The sequence below is a fragment of the Lithobates pipiens genome, unplaced genomic scaffold, assembly GCF_037356315.1.
Source record: "Lithobates pipiens isolate NorthernLeopardFrog02 unplaced genomic scaffold, aLitPip1_a1.2 Scaffold_1, whole genome shotgun sequence".
Classification (NCBI taxonomy): domain Eukaryota; kingdom Metazoa; phylum Chordata; class Amphibia; order Anura; family Ranidae; genus Lithobates; species Lithobates pipiens.
The window spans coordinates 190,030,417-190,052,745 of NW_027507685.1; the positions used below are offsets into that span (position 1 = coordinate 190,030,417).

Sequence of the window (22,329 nt, forward strand, 5' to 3'; positions counted from 1 at the left end):
AACACACACAGATCGGTTAGAGAGAGAGAGAGAGAGGAGGGCATACATCACATCTACACAGATCTATCGGGCGACACCGTCTATGGAGGCGCCATCCCTCCTGTATTATAGAGATGTCACCAGACTTCGCCATCCCAGCCCTGCGATCAGCACATATACTTTGTTACATTGTATTCTGTGTGTGCAGGAATCATTGTAACATCTCAGAGATCTCTCCTCATGTGGAAACATTGTTACTTCAATCAGATCTACAAACACATCTGTCACCTACCTGACAACTACCTGTCACCTACCTGACAACTACCTGTCACCTACCTGTCCCTCATAGAAAGGACTGATCTGGGCCGTTCTACATATGAAGAGATTCTCTTCATTTAATGGACACATCTTCCATCAAACGACTGTTAAAGGACTGTCCCTCTTTAAAGAATTGATGTTCACTTTAAAGGACTGTCCCTCTTTAAATAACTGTTCTTTATTTGAAGGACTGTACCTCTGTAAAGGACAGATCGTCATTTAAAGGACCGTTCTACATTTAAAGAGCTGTGCTTTACCTAAAAGACAAATCTTCATTCAAACGACTGTTCTTCATTTAAAGGACTGTCCCTCTTTAAAGCACTAATCTTCATTTAAAGGACTGTCACTCATTTAAAGGATTGGGCTTCAATAAAGGGAATGCTCTTCATTTAAAGGATTGTTACTCTTTAGGGACCGATCTTCATTTAAAGGACCGTCCCTCTTTAAAAAAAACTGATCTTCATTTAAAGGACTGTCTGTCTTTACTAGTGATGGACGAACTTCCGACGGGACGTTTCGCGAACGCGAAATGCGAACGGACCCAAACGTTCGCGAAACAGAACGTTCGCCGCGGGCCCCATTGACTTCAATGGGAGGCGAACTTTGCAAACCTTCATGTCGAATTTGCGGCCACGTGGTAATTATTAGGGGGTAAAACGTAGTCCCACCATCTGGACAATGACATAATACATGTATGAGGTGAATTTGGGATCGATAACTACAAGCATTTTTATTTTATTTGGGAAATTGTTCTAACAATTCAGGACTATGGAGCTAATGAAGGCAATGGAGGAGAGGGAAGGTCAGGGACCAGGGTAGGCAAAGAAGAGGGTGCAGGAGATGATCACCAGCAGCGTGACATACCGGAATGACACATGCACCGTGATAGAGGCATCTGACAGCAGCACCGTAATACAGAGCACTGACAGCAGCACCGTGACATACAGCGCTGACAGCAGCACCGTGACATACAGCGCTGACAGCAGCACCGTGACATACAGCGCTGACAGCAGCACCGTGACATACAGCGCTGACAGCAGCACCGTGACATACAGCGCTGACAGCAGCACCGTGACATACAGCGCTGACAGCAGCACCGTGACATACAGCGCTGACAGCAGCACCGTGACATACAGCGCTGACAGCAGCACCGTGACATACAGCGCTGACAGCAGCACCGTAAGCAGCCCCAGGAGGAAGTCAGCACAGCACAGGGATGGTGTGATCCCCTCATAATAAGAACCCCCAGGAGGAAGTCAGCACAGCACAGGGATAGTGTGATCCCTTCATAATAAGAACCCCCAGGAGGAAGTCAGCACAGCACAGGGATATCATAAGCAGCCCCAGTAGAAATATGACACCGCTCAACCTCTTCAAAGAGGAGGGTAGGGGCATATAGTACGGTGTGCTTTTTTGGGTCAAGGAAGTGAGCCAAATGAATTAAGAAGGTCTGTGTGCTTGATTAAAAAAATAGTTTATAGACATATACATGGTCTACTGGTCACATGTGTTGAATTCCTCCGAGATCCATGCCTCATTCATTTTTAGAAATGTGAGGTAGTTAACACTGTGGTGAGCTAGGCGAGTACGCTTATCGGTCACAATCCCCCCTGCTGCGCTGAACGTCCTTTCGGACAGGACACTGGATGAGGGGCAAGCCAACAGTTCGATTGCAAATTGGGCAAGCTCTGGCCAGAGGTCAAGCCTGCCCACCCAGTAGTCTAGGGGTTCATCACTCCTCAGAGCGTCCACATCGGCCGTTAACCCAATGTAGTCGGACACCTGACGGTCTAGGCGTTCCCTGATGCTGGATCCGGATGACACCTGTCGATGGGTCGGCTGAAAGAATGACCTCATATCCGAAGTCACCAACACATCTTCAAACCGGCCTCTTCTTGCAGGCGCTGTTGGATTGGTACCCGCAAATCCTTCTCTGGGAGTGGGAATTGCTCCTCTGCCAGCGCACGCAAAAGCAGAATGCAGCATTTCTCGAAGCAAGGCCTGGAAGTGCTGCATTCTGACAGCCCTCTGCGACGGCGGTAACATTTCCGCCATTTTGTGTTTGTACCGGGGGTCTAAGTACGTTGCCACCCAGTACTGGTCCTTGACCCTCATGCTTTTTATACGGGGGTCCCTATTAAAACACTGGAGCATGAAGGCCCCCATTTGCACTAAAGTGGAAGCGGTGTGGTGGCCTGGCTCCTGCTCATCATCCAGGATAATGTCGTCCTCTTCATTCTCCTCTCCCCATCCACGCACAACAGGGATCCCAGAAAGGTTTAAAGCATGCTCTTCTTGCTCCTGCTCATCCGCCCCGGCACCATCCTCCTCTGACTCCTCATCAGACTCCTGTTGTTGACTTGTCTCAGATAGAGTAGCCCCCCCTGGGAATTCATCCAGCATTGCGACTTCCTCATCTTCCCGCTCCTGCTCCTCCACAGCCTGATCAATGACACGACGCAATGCACGCTCCAGAAAGAAGGCATAAGGTACCATGTCACTGATGGCGCCATGGCTGCGACTGACCAGTTTGGTGATCTCCTCAAATGGCCGCAGAAGTCTGCATGTGTCGCGCATGAGCAGCCACTGGCGCGGTGAAAAAAAACCCAGCTCCCCAGAACCGTTTCTTTCGCAGAGTTCATACAGGTAGACGTTAACTGCACGTTTCTGCTGGAGCAGCCTATCAAGCATATAGAAGGTTGAGTTCCATCGCGTCGGGCAATCGCAAATAAGACGTCTGACCGGCAGATGGTGTCGCCGCTGAATGTCAGCAAGGCGAGCCATGGCCGTGTAAGATCTTCTGAAATGGGCCGAGATTTTCCTTGCCTGCCGCAAGATGTCCTGGACCCCAGGGTATTTGACAAGGAATCGCTGCACGACCAAGTTTAAGACGTGTGCCATGCACGGCACGTGCGTGATTTTGCCCTGTTTCAATGCGCTAAGCAGATTGGCACCGTTGTCACACACCACTTTACCAACTGTCAAATTGAGCGGTGTTAGCCACTCATCTGCCTGTGAACGCAAAGCTGAAAGGAGTGCCGGGCCAGTGTGGCTCTTTGCTTCCAGGCACAACAGACGCAGCACGGCATGGCAACGTCTCACCTGGCATGTGGAATAGGTTCTGGGGAGCTTGGGCGGTGCAGTGGAAGAGACGCTAGCAGCGGAAAAGGAGGAGGCAGCTGAGGAGGAGAGGGAGGAGGATGGAGTAGGAGGAGGAGAAGAAGAGTCAGGCCTGCATGCAATCCGTGGCGGTAAAACCAAATCTACACGGGTGCCACGGGTTACATGCTTGACGGCCGTCAGAAGGTTCACCCAGTGGGCAGTAAAACTGATATACCTTCCCTGCCCGTGTTTGCTAGACCACGTGTCTGTGGTCAGATGTATCTTGGCACCGACACTGTGTGCCAGAGATACATTCACTTGCCGCTGAACATGGCCATATAGCTCTGGGATGCCCTTCTCTGAGAAATACTTCCTTCCTGGGACCTTCCATTGTGGTGTTCCAATGGCCACAAATTTGCGAAAGGCCTCCGAGTCCACCAGTTTATATGGCAGTAGTTGGCGGGCTATGAGTTCTGACAAGCCAGCCGCCAACCGTTGGGCAAGAGGGTTATCCGGCATCATCATTTTTTTACGCTCAAACATTAGGCCCACGGAAGCCTGCCTTTTTGCAGAAAAATGTGAGCTTGGCGTGATGGAAGGTGGAGTGGAGGACAATTGTGAGGAGAGAGGAGAAGGAGAAGTAGAAGACGAGGCTGGACGGTGAGAGCCTGCAGTGTGGCTTTGTGTGTTCCGTTGCTCCCACTGGGCTCGGTGATGGCTGCTCATGTGCCTTCTTAAGGCGGTCGTCCCTAGGTGAGTATTGGGCTTACCGCGACTAACGCGTTGACTGCAAAGATTGCAGATGGCAACGCTATTGTCAGCAGCGGACACGTTAAAAAAAGCCCACACTGCGGAGCCATGTGCCGGTGTCCTGGGAGCGCCAGATGTGACCGTACATGGTCGATGACTCGCTCCTGATACATTTGCAGTCTGCTTTGTCCCTGCTGTGCAATGTAAGTCATTGCTGCTTCTCCTCCCTATCTGCTGGTCCATATCTCCCTCTGAACTCCCCTCCTCTTCCTCTCTTGTGGGCACCCACGTGACATCACTAGACACGTCATCATCAACGTCACCTTCCCCACCGCTATAAGTAGAGATCTCGGAGTAGGCAGCAACACCGGGGACCAACCTCCTCCTTGGGCTGATCTGGGTACTGGCGTCAGACTGCTGAGTAGCGCTTGTTGCTACCTCCTCTTCCTGATCCAATACCAAGAGTGGCTGCGCATCAGAAATGTCCTCTTGATATGGATCGGAAAATAATTCCAGTGACTCAAGCGGAAGGTATGTGGTGGTGGTGGTGGTGGTCGTGTTGTTGGTGGTAGTGTCTTTGGGGGTGCACATAGCAGAGAGTGAAGAAGAGGGTGCAGATCGAGAGGATGAGGAGGGTGCAGAAGAGTAAGGCTGAGCGAGCCACTCAACCAAGTCTGGTGCATCCTTTAAAGTAATTGAACGCACCTTCTGCAACTTCCCACTTTGGCTCAAGCCTGTTGCTCCTGCCCTACCCCTACCACCCCTGCGGAAGGGCCTGCCTCTTCCTCTGCATGTCATTTTTTAAATGACCCTGTGACAAAACTCTTAGTCCCTATACCACTGAAGGACTGCTGCAGTATAGGTGAGCGGTCAGCAGTGGTGCACGTCAACCCTATCTATTGTGGACCTATAGCGGTCCTTACAGAACAGCAGACTGTACCGCACTCAAGCCTATGTACCGTAGCACCCTATACCAAGTTACCAGTCCTTATAAGAACTTTTGTGGACCAAGCAGGTTGTGTATTAGTGTTTAGCAGACTGTACGTCAGTCCCTATACCGCTGAAGGACTGCTGCAGTATAGGGCAGCGGTCAGCAGTGGTGCACGTCAACCCTATCTATTGTGGACCGATAGCGGTCCTTACAGAACAGCAGACTGTACCGCACTCAAGCCTATGTACCGTAGCACCCTATACCAAGTTACCAGTCCTTATAAGAACTTTTGTGGAACAAGCAGGTTGTGTGTTAGTGATTAGCAGACTGTACGTCAGTCCCTATACCGCTGAAGGACTGCTGCAGTATAGGTGAGCGGTCAGCAGTGGTGCACGTCAACCCTATCTATTGTGGACCTATAGCGGTCCTTACAGAACAGCAGACTGTACCGCACTCAAGCCTATGTACCGTAGCACCCTATACCAAGTTACCAGTCCTTATAAGAACTTTTGTGGAACAAGCAGGTTGTGTGTTAGTGATTAGCAGACTGTACGTCAGTCCCTATACCGCTGAAGGACTGCTGCAGTATAGGGCAGCGGTCAGCAGTGGTGCACGTCAACCCTATCTATTGTGGACCGATAGCGGTCCTTACAGAACAGCAGACTGTACCGCACTCAAGCCTATGTACCGTAGCACCCTATACCAAGTTACCAGTCCTTATAAGAACTTTTGTGGACCAAGCAGGTTGTGTATTAGTGTTTAGCAGACTGTACGTCAGTCCCTATACCGCTGAAGGACTGCTGCAGTATAGGGCAGCGGTCAGCAGTGGTGCACGTCAACCCTATCTATTGTGGACCGATAGCGGTCCTTACAGAACAGCAGACTGTACCGCACTCAAGCCTATGTACCGTAGCACCCTATACCAAGTTACCAGTCCTTATAAGAACTTTTGTGGAACAAGCAGGTTGTGTGTTAGTGATTAGCAGACTGTACGTCAGTCCCTATACCGCTGAAGGACTGCTGCAGTATAGGGCAGCGGTCAGCAGTGGTGCACGTCAACCCTATCTATTGTGGACCGATAGCAGTCCTTACAGAACAGCAGACTGTACCGCACTCAAGCCTATGTACCGTAGCACCCTATACCAAGTTACCAGTCCTTATAAGAACTTTTGTGGACCAAGCAGGTTGTGTATTAGTGTTTAGCAGACTGTACGTCAGTCCCTATACCGCTGAAGGACTGCTGCAGTATAGGGCAGCGGTCAGCAGTGGTGCACGTCAACCCTATCTATTGTGGACCGATAGCGGTCCTTACAGAACAGCAGACTGTACCGCACTCAAGCCTATGTACCGTAGCACCCTATACCAAGTTACCAGTCCTTATAAGAACTTTTGTGGAACAAGCAGGTTGTGTGTTAGTGATTAGCAGACTGTACGTCAGTCCCTATACCGCTGAAGGACTGCTGCAGTATAGGGCAGCGGTCAGCAGTGGTGCACGTCAACCCTATCTATTGTGGACCGATAGCGGTCCTTACAGAACAGCAGACTGTACCGCACTCAAGCCTATGTACCGTAGCACCCTATACCAAGTTACCAGTCCTTATAAGAACTTTTGTGGACCAAGCAGGTTGTGTATTAGTGTTTAGCAGACTGTACGTCAGTCCCTATACCGCTGAAGGACTGCTGCAGTATAGGGCAGCGGTCAGCAGTGGTGCACGTCAACCCTATCTATTGTGGACCGATAGCGGTCCTTACAGAACAGCAGACTGTACCGCACTCAAGCCTATGTACCGTAGCACCCTATACCAAGTTACCAGTCCTTATAAGAACTTTTGTGGAACAAGTGAGTTGTGAATGTTTAGCAGACTGCAGCAGAAGGGCAGCAGTCAAGTATAATATCCTTTCTATATTTGGAAGAAAGAATATTATACATGTACAAGCCTATTACTGTACCACTGATACCAGTCCTGAAAAGAACCTTTGTGGAACTAATAATAACAGCAAGTCTTTAAAATTACCCTCACTGCCTGACAACACTGCTTCCTTCCTGTCCCTATACAAATTGGCAAAAAAAGAGAACGATTAGTGGTTACTGGAACAGCTCTTTTGTGGACCTTGATAGTAACAGCTAATGATGATGATGATGATGATGATGATGAAAGACTAATCTGGCTGTCCCTGTAGCATACACCGTCCTTTCCCTTTCTCTAAACTAACAAAAGACACTCAGGCTGCTGCAAGAATCAGCAGCACAGCAAACCTATCAACACCTAACACCTATACCAGTCCTGAAAAGAACTTTTGTGTACCAAATAGCTAGTGGTTTATCTCTCCCTACTCCACACAGGAACCTGTCCCTATCGTAACAGAAGAAAGAATGTAAAATGGCCACCGGATCGGGTGTATTTATAGGTTAGGGGGAATGTACAAGTGTCCATGTGCTGTCATGTCTCAATTGGCTGTCCTGTATCACATGATAAACGTGTCACCAAAGGTTAAAGTTCTTGTATACATTAAACACGTAAGTCCGCCGCGGCGAACGACGGAAAAAGGCGTTCGAACGTGCGGACCGCGAATGTCGGAAATTCGCCGCGAAACGACCGCCGGGCGAACCGTTCGGCCATCACTAGTCTTTACAGAACCGATCTTCATATAAAGGACTGTCCCTCTTTACAGAACTGATCTTCATTCAAAGGACTGCCCCTCTTTAAAAAACTGATCTTCATATAAAGGACTGTCCCTCTTTACAGAACTGATCTTCATTTAGAGGACTGTCCCTCTTTACAGAACTGATCTTCATATAAAGGACTGTCCCTCTTTAAATAACTGTTCTTTATTTGAAGGACTGTCTGTTCCTCTTTAAAGGACAGATCATCTTTTAAAGGACCATTCTACATTTAAAGAGCTGTTCTTCATTCAAACGAATGTTCTTCATTTAAAGGGCTGTCCCTCTTTAAAGAACTAATCTCCATGTAAAGGACTGTCCCTATTTAAAGGACTAATCTTCATTTAAAGTACTGTAACTCATTTAAAGGACTGGGCTTCAATAGAAGGAATGTTCTTCATTTAAAGGATTTTTACTCTCTAGGGACCGATCTTCATTTGAAGGACTGTCCCTCTTTAAAAAATGTATCTTCATATAAAGGACTGCCCCTCTTTACAGAACGGATCTTCATATAAAGGACTGTCTCTCTTTACAGAACTCATCTTCATATAAAGGACTTTCCCTCTTTACAGAACTGATCTTCATATAAAGAACTGCCCTTCTTTAAAAAACTGATCTTCATATAAAGGACTGTCCCTCTTTACAGAACTGATCTTCAGTTAAAGAATTGTCCCCCATTTAAAGGGCTGTTGCTCATTTAAAGGACTGTCTCATAATTAAACAAAGACTAATTTAAAGGACTCTTCTTCCATATAAACCAAATCCAAAATTTCTGCCTGAATTTGCACTTAAGTCGGACCAGAAGAGGCACAGGATCATTTTCCAATGGGGACTGCAGCCACCCCAGAGATGTGTGAAAGGGCTCCATTGAGAACCAACCACAGTCTCCTGTCATGCAAATTGAATGCAGAGAAAACCACATCCAATTCACATCAGTGTGAACCCAGCCTTAAACAATTCCAGGTTTTACCCATCATTTTCTGCATATTAATCCTTCATCGGCTGGGGGGGGGGGAGGGGCATGGCAGGGGTGTGTCCTTTTTCCTACATATTTTGTGCTAAAAGGTGTCTGGGGGGCGTGGCAGGGGTGTGTCCTTTGCCTACATACTTTGGGCTAAAAGGTGTCTGGGGGCGTGGCAGGGATGTGTCCTTTGCCTACATACTTTGTGCTAAAAGGTGTCTGGGGGCGTGGCAGGGGTGTGTCCTTTGCCTACATACTTTGGGCTAAAAGGTGTCTGGGGGGCGTGGCAGGGATGTGTCCTTTGCCTACATACTTTGGGCTAAAAGGTGTCTGGGGGCGTGGCAGGGATGTGTCCTTTGCCTACATACTTTGTGCTAGAAGGTGTCTGGGGGCGTGGAAGGGGTGTGTCCTTTGCCAACATACTTTGCACTAAGAGGTGTCCCAGGGCTGTGTCTGTTGCCTACATACTTTTTGCTAAAAAAAATTCCCATTTGGTTCATAATCCTGCTAAAAAGACACATTTCTGGATAATCATGCCATACATTTTTTGTCCATAGCAAGTATTTGTAATGCTTCCATATAGAAGATACAGGGGATTTGGATGCTTTTTACTGAACTTCAATCCTTTTTTGTTTGAAGTTGGGATAGTAATGTCGGCACGGGTGGCAGGTTGTTGCGATTAAAAGCTGATGAAGACATGTATGTATATGGTAAACAACCAGATTATTATGTATCCACAATCTTCTTGTACGTATCTCTTCATCACATGTCTATCATCTATCCACCTAATAAAGGTAGTCCTGGATATTAGATGACAGCCGCTAAATCCAGAGGGATCAGACATTCCTGGCCTACCTTCGCTGCCTAATGCTGCGCTCTATCAGGATTTCTCCATCTGTGTGACGAGTCGCTGCAGTCTCCTCTCTAATAAGGCCCTGGTCACACCTGAGCTTCTGCTTGAAGCTCTAAAACACCCAACAAAGCAAATCCCATTCATTTCAATGGCCCTTGTTCACATCTGAGCGCTCTTTCGCCTGAAGCAATACGCCCGTCGCTCAGGAGCTTCTTTTTTGCCAGATTGGGTCCCATAAACTTCAATGGGAACACCAGAAAATGTGCGACATGAGCGATTTATGAGCGTTTTGTGTCTCGTTTTCTGCTCAAACATCAGCTCTCCGCCCCTAATCTCCTCCAACTCTCCTCCTCCTGGTGCTTTCTATTGGCTAAACAAACACGCAAGAAGCTGTAAAAAGCTTGTCATACACTTCTAAAAATGCTCAAAAACTCTCAAATAAAAATGCCTGAAAGTCGCTCTGCAGCCAGACACTCCCGGCCGTGGTTGCACACTCCCCCCCCCCCCCCCCCCCCCACATAGGATGGGTTCAGTGGTTGCAGATGTGTATTTGGATCAGATTTGGGAAAGGAACACCTGTGAGTGTTTTGCATCCAATCAGATAGGGCGCAGACTTCCTCAAAATTTCTCCCACAATCCAGTCTGCTTACTAATACTGTCTGCGAGCTGAAGGAAGTGTCTTTTCCAGGCAGCAATGACTTGCTGTGTCAACAAAGCATCCCGTGACACAGCACTAGGCAATTCATAGCTGCCCTTTACTTGAATCCTGAAACATTGCCCCGACAGTTCACCCTTACAGGAATCTATCTATCTATCTATCTATCTATCTATCTATCTATCTATCTATCTATCTATCTATCGATCTACCTTCCCAGCGGGGGAGGGGGGACTCTTCCATCCACCTTGCTTGTGTGGATGGAGGAATCTGTTTTTCTTTTTGTTCAGCCAGCTGGCCGAACAACAAAAAATTAGCCGCCTATGCCCAACTTTAGGCTAGGTTCACGTATGCAGTTTCTGCGTTCTGCGTTTGCACAGGGGCTGCAGTACCTGCTGTAAACTCAGGAAAAAGGTCCCTGCAACTTTTTGAAATTGCGATTTCCAGCACCTGAAAATGTGCTGCCTTTTGTGCCATGTTTTCCGATATGTAAGAGCGCCATTAAAAATGAATGGCAACCCCCATGCATCAGGTAAGTAGCAACACATTTTGCATGTGGGTGCAGAAATGCGTACGATTCACACACATTCCCACAATTGCATATGAGTGAATTTAGCCTTAAACCCCCCTATTGTAATCTAATATCCATTTGGGCAACACATGATACTCTTGTCCCGCTATAATTAAGTGCTGGGGCAGGATGAATGTCCAAAGAGGGATGAAAGTGAACCCATGCTTTCTCAATACAGGGCAAAGCAAGCGGGCCACTTTATTCCTCCCTCCCAGCAGAACATACTCACCTTCCAATTCCTCCACCTGCAGAACATACTCACCTTCCAATTCCTCCACCTGCAGAACATACTCACCTTCCAATCCCTCCCCTGCAGAACATACCTTCCAGTCCCTGCCCTGCAGAACATACTCACCTTCCAATCCCTACCCTGCAGAACATACCTTTCAGTCCCTGCCCTGCAGAACATACTCACCTTCCAATCCCTACCCTGCAGAACATACTCACCTTCCAATCCTTCCCGTGCAGAACATACTCACCTTCCAATCCCTCCCCTGCAGAACATACTCACCTTCCAACCCCTCCCCTGCAGAACATACTCACCTTCCAACCCCTCCCCTGCAGAACATACTCAGCTTCCAATCCCTCCTCTGCAGAACATACCTTCCAATCCCTCCCCAGCAGAACATACCTTCCAATCCCTCCCCTGCAGAACATACTCACCTTCCAATCCCTCCCCTGTAGAACATACTCACCTTCCAATCCCTCTCTGCAGAACATACTTACCTTCCAATCCCTGCCCTGCAGAACATACTCACCTTCCAATCCCTCCCCTGCAGCTCCATTCAGCTGACAAGAGCAGGAGAAGTCATCGTATATAAGGCTAGGATCACACTGTCAATCGCCTATGAATTGTACAGGAATGTACCCGCAGTTCTGTGTAATTTGCACGCAATTCAGTGTGGTGCAGTTTAAGCCCATTCATTTTAAATGGGTTAAAAATCGCACCAAAGTAGTGCATTCACTAATTTTGGAAACACACTGCAGCCAGATCACACTGTACTTTTGTACCATGTGATGTGGTGCAGGCAAACACTCTGTGATTGCGACCTGTGCTTGGTGTGTCTTACATTATGCTGACATTCCACTGCAGATCGCAAGGGCAGTGGGTTTTGAACGCGGTGCAGGAAATGAGCATGGATTGCTTGTTTCCCGCACCATGTTCTAGAGTAAACTGAGACTAAACTAGAATTCACTCAAGTCAAAGCTTACAGACTCTCCCCATGTGACAGTGCTGGGGCTTGATGATTGGTCCACCCTGTCACTTAGGCAAGGGTAACACTCACTTCAAAAGCAGGCATTTCATGAGCGTTTTTAAGCTCTGTGGACGCCTGTCAAAATTGTGTGCATTGCAGAGCCCAGTGTTGTTCACATGGTCGCATTAGAATCGTATTGCATTCTGTCAAAATTGACCCAACACGTGTCATTCGCCAGGCTTTACCACAACCCCAAATGCTTCCATTGATGTCAATGTAAATGCGCTGCAAATGTGCCACAAACATCCCTATGGCGTTTACAATGTGTTTGAGATGTGTTTAAAAAAGAGTTACTAGCAGAGATGATAAAGCTAAAGCCTCGTACACGCTATTGGATTTTCCACAGACAAAACCTCGGACTTTTGTCCGAAGGCGTGTGCCTTAATTTTGTCTTGCATACAAATGGTACACAATTGTTGGCCAACAAACATGAATGTAGTGACGTACTAGATGTACTACGAGCCGAAAAAGAGGAAGTTCAAATGTGAGGGGCCACCCTTTGTGCTCCTTCTGCTAATTTCATGCTAGTAGAAGTTTTCATTTCGCACTTTTCATTGCGCACTTTTCAATTCGCTCTTTCATTTCACACTTTTCAATGCGCACTTTTCATTGCACACTTTTCATTTCGCACTTTGCATTTCGCACTTTTCAGTGCATTTTATATACATCTATATAGATCAGACCAAAATGAGGGACAAATGAGGAGGAATGAGGGATAGAGGGACATTGCTCCAAATCAGGGACAGTCCCTTGAAATCAGGGACCGTTGGGAGCTATGCAACCGTGCATGTTGTGCCCAGCTGTGGGGCAGTTGCAACACAGACCCATTTACTGGTGGCCTGGGGGCGGCAGGAGGTATATTTTCTGCCATGCCTGCAAAGCAAAACATTGCAGTCGCATCTTGTGTACACCCCTGGCCACCAAGGCAAAAGGGTGGTAAAAATGTGTCTCAACCGTGGAGTTTTAAAGCTACCCCCCCCCCCAAATCGCAAGTGTAAATGAACCCTAATAGTTTAGAAGTTATTATTTGAATGTGAATAGGGAGGGATTACAGCTGCATAAAGACAGTAGAAAGTGTCTACTACCTGATGGTTATCTGTAACCGGATCACAGGATGTGACTAAAGACAGGGTAACTGTGCAAATGACACAAAAAAGTGAGGACTGAGTCAGAGGCTGAAGTGGGTAAAGGGAGGAGGCCGAGGACAACTCCCCTTCCTCACAGCTATCTGTAACACTGATCTTCAGGGAATACGGTAATCTGACTCTATCAAGATACAATCTGCTGTTCATATGGGTGCTGGCTACAGAGAGTCTTCTGTCCTGGGATTTGGGGCGGCAGGAAAATCCATTGAAGGGATTAGCCAGCCCCACCTATCAATCACTGGTCCTTGTCCTGAGACATTCTGCTTAGTAGACAGACTAGGTGCTTGGGGGTATTTGTCATACACACAGAGATTCCTCCAATATACACTAAACAGTGTGAATGGAGGAATCTTTCCTGCCGCCCATTGTACTCTGACAGCCACATTATCCGCTGAATCTGATTGAACACCAATATAGATGTGACGCCACTTACTTACAACTTTTCAGGATAAGATTTTGGGGTGGATCCCCTTCTTCAAGGTCCAAGCAGTACTACTTGGACCTCAGCCTGTCCATTAAGGGCGCATTGCCCCCCCCACGTCCCGCCATCCCCTATCTGACAAATGGATAGATTCATGCATTGCATTGCATGAATCTATCCATAGCTGCCACCCCCTATTAAGGTGTCCGGCCCCTTTTTGGATGCCGGGCACCTGAATTCCAGAGGTGGGGGGGGTGTTTTTTTTTTAAAGCACCTGATTAGAGCCATAGGCTCTAATATGCTTCAAAAAAGGTGGACTTGAAATGCAGAGCATGCGTTCGCAGTCCACCCAGGTGTGTTAGAAAAGAAAATTAATTTTTGCTTTTCTAACACTGAACCACCTCTCCACCAATCAGGAGACACAGGTCTAATACCCATTGGCCAGATAGCAGAAGCGAAAAAGAGACACATGCAGGACACAGGAGTCATTGCCTGACCCGCGCTACACGTTCCACAGTTTGCAGCTGCCACCCATTGCCTGACCCGCCACCAAGATGGGATAAGTGCCGGTCAGACAGCAAGTGGGCAGGTAAGGGCACAGTGGCTGCATATGATGGGAACAGAGGCTGTAATTGATGGGGCACAGTGGCTGAATATGATGGGGCACAAAGGCTGCAATTGATGGGGCACAGAGGCTACATTTCATGGGCACAGAGGCTGCAATTGATGGGCACAGTGGCTGCAATTGATGGGCGCAGAGGCTGCATATGATTGGCACAGAGGCTGCATTTCATGGGCACAGACACTGCATATTATGGGCACAGTGGCTGCATTTCATGGGCACAGAGGCTGCATATTATGGGCACAGTGTCCGCATTTCATGGGCACAGTGGCTACATTTCATGGGCACAGTGGCTGCATTTCATGGGACACAGTGGCTGCATTTCATGGGCACATTTTTTTATATATATTTCTTATATCTTTTGATTTCAGTTATTGCACCTTCCAGTGCCTCCTGTGTTTGCTGCAGGGAGATTACCCATTTAGGGTGCCTCAAATTGTGCTGTCTGGTGCCCCCTATAGGCTTCCACTGGTAAGCTATGCTATTTTATGTATCGTTTTATGTATCGTTTTACTTGTTGTTTTTTATCTACGTCCTTCCTTCAATAAAAATATACTTTTTATATTTACCTTGTCTAAATCCCTGGGTACCGAGATAGTCCACAACATTTTTGTTGTCGTGGGGCCATATTTTGGAGTAGCCCCTGTCACACTCTTTTCCACTATCTTAAATTCAAGGATGATGGTACCCGCCCTACTTTTCTTTACTACCCAGATTGAGGCAACATCCTATATCAGTGATGGCGAACCTTGGCACCCCAGATGTTTTAGAACTACATTTCCCATGATGCTCCACTACACTGCAGAGTGCATGAGCTTCATGGGAAATGTAGTTCCAAAACATCTGGGGTGCCAACTTTCGCCATCACTGTCCTATATCATTTGTGATGAAACACGTAGGGAAGAGCGACATGTTGACACCGCATTCAAGATTTTATGCTTTGGGGGCTTTTATTTCTCTTTTGGGTCCCTATAGGATTGTGCCCAATCGCGGCGGTGGAAGCTCATGAAGTACGATTTCACCTGGATCCATTAAAGGCCCTGGCTGGGTATAGAGCCAAAAGCGTGTGTTCTCTCCTGTAATAGGAGATCATAAGGAGTCGGTAAGCGGCTATTCTTTAAGAGGTGGGAGTCATTTTTCGGAACATCACTCATTTCTTGGTGCACTGTGATTGTCACTTTGGATGTCACTTCAGTGGATGTACTTTATTTGTTTTGCACTATTTTCATGTATTGATTGTTTAGCGCAACTTATTTTTGAATAATAGATGTGAACTTAGTCTGAGACCTGGAAGTTATTTGAAGGGTTCCTCCATGGTAAATAAGTTGGGAAAGGCTGACAAAGACAAATATTATGTTATATAAACATTATATAATCCACTCTCAGCTGATCTCTTCAGTAACTCTGCTATTTACAAGAAATGTTTTAACAGATCAACATGTGTAGCAAGGGCGTGCGTGAAATGGCTTTTGCCTGCAGGGAAATCTATGCACCCTCATCAGGTTAGCCTGCCACATCAATACAGTATATGATAAGACACTATAAAAATATAAATTAGAAAATGGACAGTAACAGGCAATGACTTTTTTTTCTGGCACACTGCAATGATGCATAGCTGACTCGTATTGCAGTAGACTCCTCTGCCAGGATGTTCAATAAAGTTGCACAATGTGACAACCTATGACTTGGAACTATCTCCAGCCTAATTCCTATTACACTGCTCACCCCTTCCACACAAAACTTACCATGACTAACTTAATGACTAGCCATGCACTTGACAAATGCAGCAAAACAATGTATCCTGATACACTGAGGCTCTACCTCCCACTCGATAAAGAAATGGTTCAACAGAATTGACAAGGTTGCGGAAATTGAAGAATTAATTTACATTGCACGAGAGACACCCCCAAAAAATTTGGAACCAAACGGGGATGCTGGAAACACTTCAAGTCAATGACCGAATTCTCCTGAACCCAGGCAATAATAGAAACATCCTACCCAACTTTCTAACTCCCAATAATTACAATACCTCCTTAATGTCACATAAACGGTTCCATTGATCCTATCCCATTAGGGGTCGCCCCCCTCTGAGACACACACAAACTCTTAGGAGTGACACATATTTGGTCAACTGATAGGGAGGGAAGTAAGAGATGACCAACTACCCTTCTCTACCTCTTTTTTTCCTCTTTCTTCCTCTCTTTTCTTTTCCATCCCCTACACTTCCCAACTCCCCTGACTAAGTCATTCTCAAGAGACTACCATACATATACCACTTAAGCAATGGGTGCTCAACCTGTGGCTCTCCAGCTGTTCTGGAACTACAAGTCCCATGAGGCATTGCAAGGCTGACAGTTACAAGCATGACTCTTAAAGGACAGAGGCATGATGGGACTTGTAGTTTCCCAACAGCTGGAGGGCCACGGGTTGGGCACCCATGACTTTAAGCCCATGTCATCACATTCAACATGATCCCGACCTACTACGAATCTCCCCAGCGATGGATATAACCTACGCCACAACCGACTCCTCTTCGCTCACTTACCTCTTAGAAAGCAATGACTATGACCACTATATATCCATAAACAATTAGACCTCTATACGACTTTTTTTTTGAGTTACTTGTTGCTCATAGTGGTTATCCACATGGACCGTAGAATGATTCGGAACTGGACCAATGTTCTCAAGGTTTATGCATTGTTAAATGAATCTCACTTATAATGTGAATCTGTATTACCAATTGCTAACCATACAACTACTGTTCAAAATCTCTCTATGTTACTTTTTCTCTCCATCCCTTAGGAAACATACTGCCAATAGTGTGATGGGATTCACTTCTTGACGAGACGTGACTCTCCCTGTTTTTGTCTATATGTCTCTGTGGATAACTCTGTAATATATGGTGATGGGCTTGGTGTGGGTGAGGATGTCGAATGTGAGAAACAAGGTATGTTCCAGTATTTCCCTTTTTCTTTTTCTCTCCCTTCTCTTTTCTTTCTCTTCTTTAGGAACATTGGTTATGTCTTAGGAACTAAGAGCCTTGGTTGTTATGCTAACTTAACATTGCCATTGCTTGACATGCAGTCCCGGGTGCCCTGTCACTGAGGGGAGACCACCTACTTTGGAGGTGTCGCTGTTTCCCGCCTCAGGTATTTACCATTTGCCACAGACAGGCCCGACACCAGCGGTGTGTTGGGGGAGGTTAGTTGGAGGTAATTCATGCTCCCCGGCGTGTATGCCCACCCGTGGTTGATCTAGTACTTCAGTACTTTTATTGGCTTTAGCTAACCTAGTGCTGGCAGCCAGGCTTTTCGTGTCAGAGTTTTCATTTTCTTTAATGATCCAATTTGGGTGATCAACATTGGAATCAATTTGGTCTCCTAATGGGGGTGACCCACATGGTCGAATAACCATTGTTCTTTTTGCTTTTGGTTTACTTATGTATTTTTATTTTTTCTGCTCATCATTTGTTCTTTGTATTATGTACATGTCTCCCATTCGGTTTGTGGCTCTGTTCATTTGTTATGATTACTGTGACATGGTATTTTTCTTAAATAAAGATTATACAAAAATAAAGTTGCACAATTGTCAAAAGTAATTTGTTTGTACTTGTAAAGCAAGCCATAGATCGGGGTAGGCAACCTCGGCCCTCCAGCTGTGGTGAAACTACAATTCCCATCATGCCTCCGCATCTAGGAGTCATGCCTGTGATTGTCAGGGTCTTGCAATGTCTCATGGGACATCAGAATACAATGATCGCTGCTGGTGGCTATAGCCACCAGAAGTTATCGCATGAAAAACCTCAACATGCTGATTGTACTAAAGTCAATCTATCAATCAACTTCAGTACAGCCAGCCTGCCCATAGATGATTAGAAATTTGGACAGCTCCTACTGGACCATCTGAATTTCGTGCCATCTATGGTCGGCGTATGGGAAAGTGTCTATATCAGGCCAGTTATTACTCCACAGTTTACCGTGCGCAACCCCCCCCCCCCCCCCCAACCACCCAATGGAATGCTAACATCACAGCCTGAGGGGGATGTACACATGCCGCAGTCGCCATGCTTGCCAATTTTAATTCGGGTTGCAGAATATGACAGACGGCAGCACATGTCAAATTTTCCTGTGGGAATTAATAGGGCCGCCGTATCACAATTGCGAGTCAAATGTCTCAGAATTTTCACGTCACTGCAGTTGAAAATGATTTGACCCCATTACCCAGAAATGGAACTTCCGTGGATTGGATTCTTGCCCCCCTTCAATGCCACATTTGGCACCTTTTGGGGGGGAGCGGATACCTGTCCCGGTATCTGCTCCCAATTTCGGGGAAAGATTGCCACAATCTGTGCCGCGAACTATGCAATGTCTAGCCCCTCCTCCTTGCCATAGAAGTCTATGGCAAAGCTCGCTGAAGCCCCACCAAGGACTAATCGAAGCCCCACGAAGCCTCACCAAAGCCCCACCAAAGCCTCATCGAAGCCCCATCGAAGCTCCATCTAAGCTTCACCAAAACCCCACCGAACCCTCATAGAAGCCCTTTCGAAGCTCCATCGAAGCCCCACGAAGCCTCACCGAAGCTCCATCAATGCCTCATCGAAGCCCCATCTAAGCTCCAATCGAAGCCTCATCGAAGCCCTATGGAAGCTCCACCAAAACCTCTTCAAAGCCCCATTGAAGCTCCACCGAAGCTCCACCCAAGCCCCACCGAAGCCTCATAGAAGCCCCACCAAAGCCCCACCGAAGCCTCAAAAAAGCCCCACGAAGCATCACCAAAGCCTCATTGAAACCCCATCGAAGCTCCACCAAAGCCTCATCGAAGCCTCATCAAAGCACCAAGCAAAAGCAAGGTGTTAGCAGGACTGTAAGCTAACCATTTTATTTAGTGACAGGGACTTTGACTGGCCTTCAGAGAGCTTTAACAAAGCCTGTCCGAAGCCATGTTTTGAAGCAAGTGTAAACTAGCCCAAGTGTGAATTTAAACAATATTTTCACATTCAATAGTCAATGGAAGAGTTTGGCCCCTCGCAGGACACAGAATATACTACCTAGGACTACAATACATCATCCTGACATTGCCTGAGGGTGTCATCCAATCCCTGACCCCGTGTCTGAACACGGTAGTAGACGGCTTTGTCCTGAAGAAGCCCCTGTACTCACAGGGATGGCGATGAGTCATGTGACTGGGAATGCTGTGTACAGTCGGCTGACCGCAAGGCTTACTAATGTCTTACAGGAGGTCGGAATTTGTTTCAGCTGAAAATTTTTCTTAAAATGGAAGTAGTGGAGGGATTTTGTTACACATGCCTGTGCTTTGTTCTTCAGCTCGGAGTGTAGTGTGTCAGCTTGGTACATGCTATTCTTCTTCCTGTGCCAACACTCAAATTAAGCATATCAACTAAAAATATCTAGCAGATGCTTCAGGCAAGGAAAGGAATTTGGAAGAAAAAAAAAAAACAAGAACCAAATACTTTGCATGTATGCTTCTAAAGGAGTACAAATGTCTGTTATGATATAATGTATTACTGCTGACTACCATGAGGAGATGTTTGGAACATGATGTATATAGATAGTCATTAGAAGGATACATGTCACATAGGATGCATGTAACCTTATATAGACATAAAACATATTGCTGACTACATTCTTCATTCCCATAGGAGACTGTTAGGAACAGAGAGCCGAGTCTGATTAATACCTCCTTCGCGCTTCTTGACATATTCATAAATATTTCCTAGGAGTTACCCTTTAAATTTCTTGCTCCACATTCTTTCCTTAGAGCAGCGGTCTCCAAACTGCGGTTCAGGGGCTGAATGAGGCCCTTTTCTTGCCTTTATCCACCCCTTGGGGCACTACTGACACCAACAATGGGGCTTAATTCCTGTTACTGACATCAACAATGGGGCACCATTTCTCCAAATGACACCAATAATGGGACACCATTTCTCCAAATGACCCTAATAATAAGGGCAACGTTTCTCCTACTGACACCAATAATGGGGCACCATTTCTCCAAAAGACACCAATAATTGGGCACCATTTCTCCCACTGACACCAATAATGGGGCACCATTTCTCCCACTGACACTAATAATGGAGCACTATTTCTCCCTCTGACACGAATAATAGTCACTTCTCCAAATTACACCAATAATGGGGTACCATTTCTCCAAAAGACACCAATAATTGGGCACCATTTCTCCCACTGACACTAATAATGGAGCACCATTTCTCCCTCTGACACGAATAATAGGGCGTCACTTCTCCAAATTACACCAATAATGGGGTACCATTGCTCCAAATGACACCAATAAGGGGGCAACATTTCTCCAAATTATACCAATGATAGGGCACCATTTATCCAAATGACACCAATAACAGGGCACCATTTCCCCAAATGACACCAATAATGGGGTACCATTTCTCCAAATGACACCAATAATGGGGCAGAGTTTCTCCAAATGACACCAATATTTTGACACCATTTCTCCAAAAGACACTATTAATCAGGCACCATTTCTTCCACTGACACCAATAATGGGGCACAATTTCTCCCACTGACAATAATAATAGAGCACCATTTCTCCCTCTGACACCAATAATGGGGCACCATTTCTCCCTCTGACACCAATAATGGAGCACCATTTCTCCCACTGACACTAATAATAGGGCGCCACTTCTTCAAATGACACCAATAAGGGGGCAACATTTCTCCAAATGACACCAATGATAGGGCACCATTTCTCCAAATGACACCAATAATGGGGCACTGTTTCTCCAAATGACACTAATATTTTGACACCATTTCTCCAAAAGACACTAATAGGGCGTCACTTCTCCAAATTACACCAATAATGGGGTACCATTGCTCCAAATGACACCAATAAGGGGGCAACATTTCTCCAAATTATACCAATGATAGGGCACCATTTATCCAAATGACACCAATAACAGGGCACCATTTCCCCAAATGACACCAATAATGGGGTACCATTTCTCCAAATGACACCAATAATGGGGCAGAGTTTCTCCAAATGACACCAATATTTTGACACCATTTCTCCAAAAGACACTATTAATCAGGCACCATTTCTTCCACTGACACCAATAATGGGGCACAATTTCTCCCACTGACAATAATAATAGAGCACCATTTCTCCCTCTGACACCAATAATGGGGCACCATTTCTCCCTCTGACACCAATAATGGAGCACCATTTCTCCCACTGACACTAATAATAGGGCGCCACTTCTTCAAATGACACCAATAAGGGGGCAACATTTCTCCAAATGACACCAATGATAGGGCACCATTTCTCCAAATGACACCAATAATGGGGCACTGTTTCTCCAAATGACACTAATATTTTGACACCATTTCTCCAAAAGACACTAATAGGGCGTCACTTCTCCAAATTACACCAATAATGGGGTACCATTGCTCCAAATGACACCAATAAGGGGGCAACATTTCTCCAAATTATACCAATGATAGGGCACCATTTATCCAAATGACACCAATAACAGGGCACCATTTCCCCAAATGACACCAATAATGGGGTACCATTTCTCCAAATGACACCAATAATGGGGCAGAGTTTCTCCAAATGACACCAATATTTTGACACCATTTCTCCAAAAGACACTATTAATCAGGCACCATTTCTTCCACTGACACCAATAATGGGGCACAATCTCTCCCACTGACAATAATAATAGAGCACCATTTCTCCCTCTGACACCAATAATGGGGCAACATTTCTCCAAATGACACCAATGATAGGGCACCATTTCTCCAAATGACACCAATAATGGGGCACTGTTTCTCCAAATGACACTAATATTTTGACAGAGAATTTTGACAGAGACAGACATTTTGGAGAAATGGTGACAGCGCCTAGAGGCGATTCAGTTCGCATTGTGCGCTATATAAGTATTTCATTCATTCATTCATTCACTAATAATGGGGCAATGTTTCTCCCATTGACACCAATAATGGGGCGGCATTTCTCCAAAAGACACCAATAATCGGCACCATGTTTCTGAAACTCGCAGGAAAACGCCCATTTTCTGTGGCTATGTTGTGCGTTTCAGAAACGCCCAGG

General features: G+C 46.2%; 1 protein-coding gene across 4 annotated transcripts in view; it reads right to left on the minus strand.

Annotated features, from left to right (window-relative positions):
* FLNA (filamin A) overlaps nt 1-22,329 on the minus strand; it is a 157,567-nt gene that overhangs the window by 86,721 nt on the left and 48,517 nt on the right. The window lies entirely within an intron of this gene.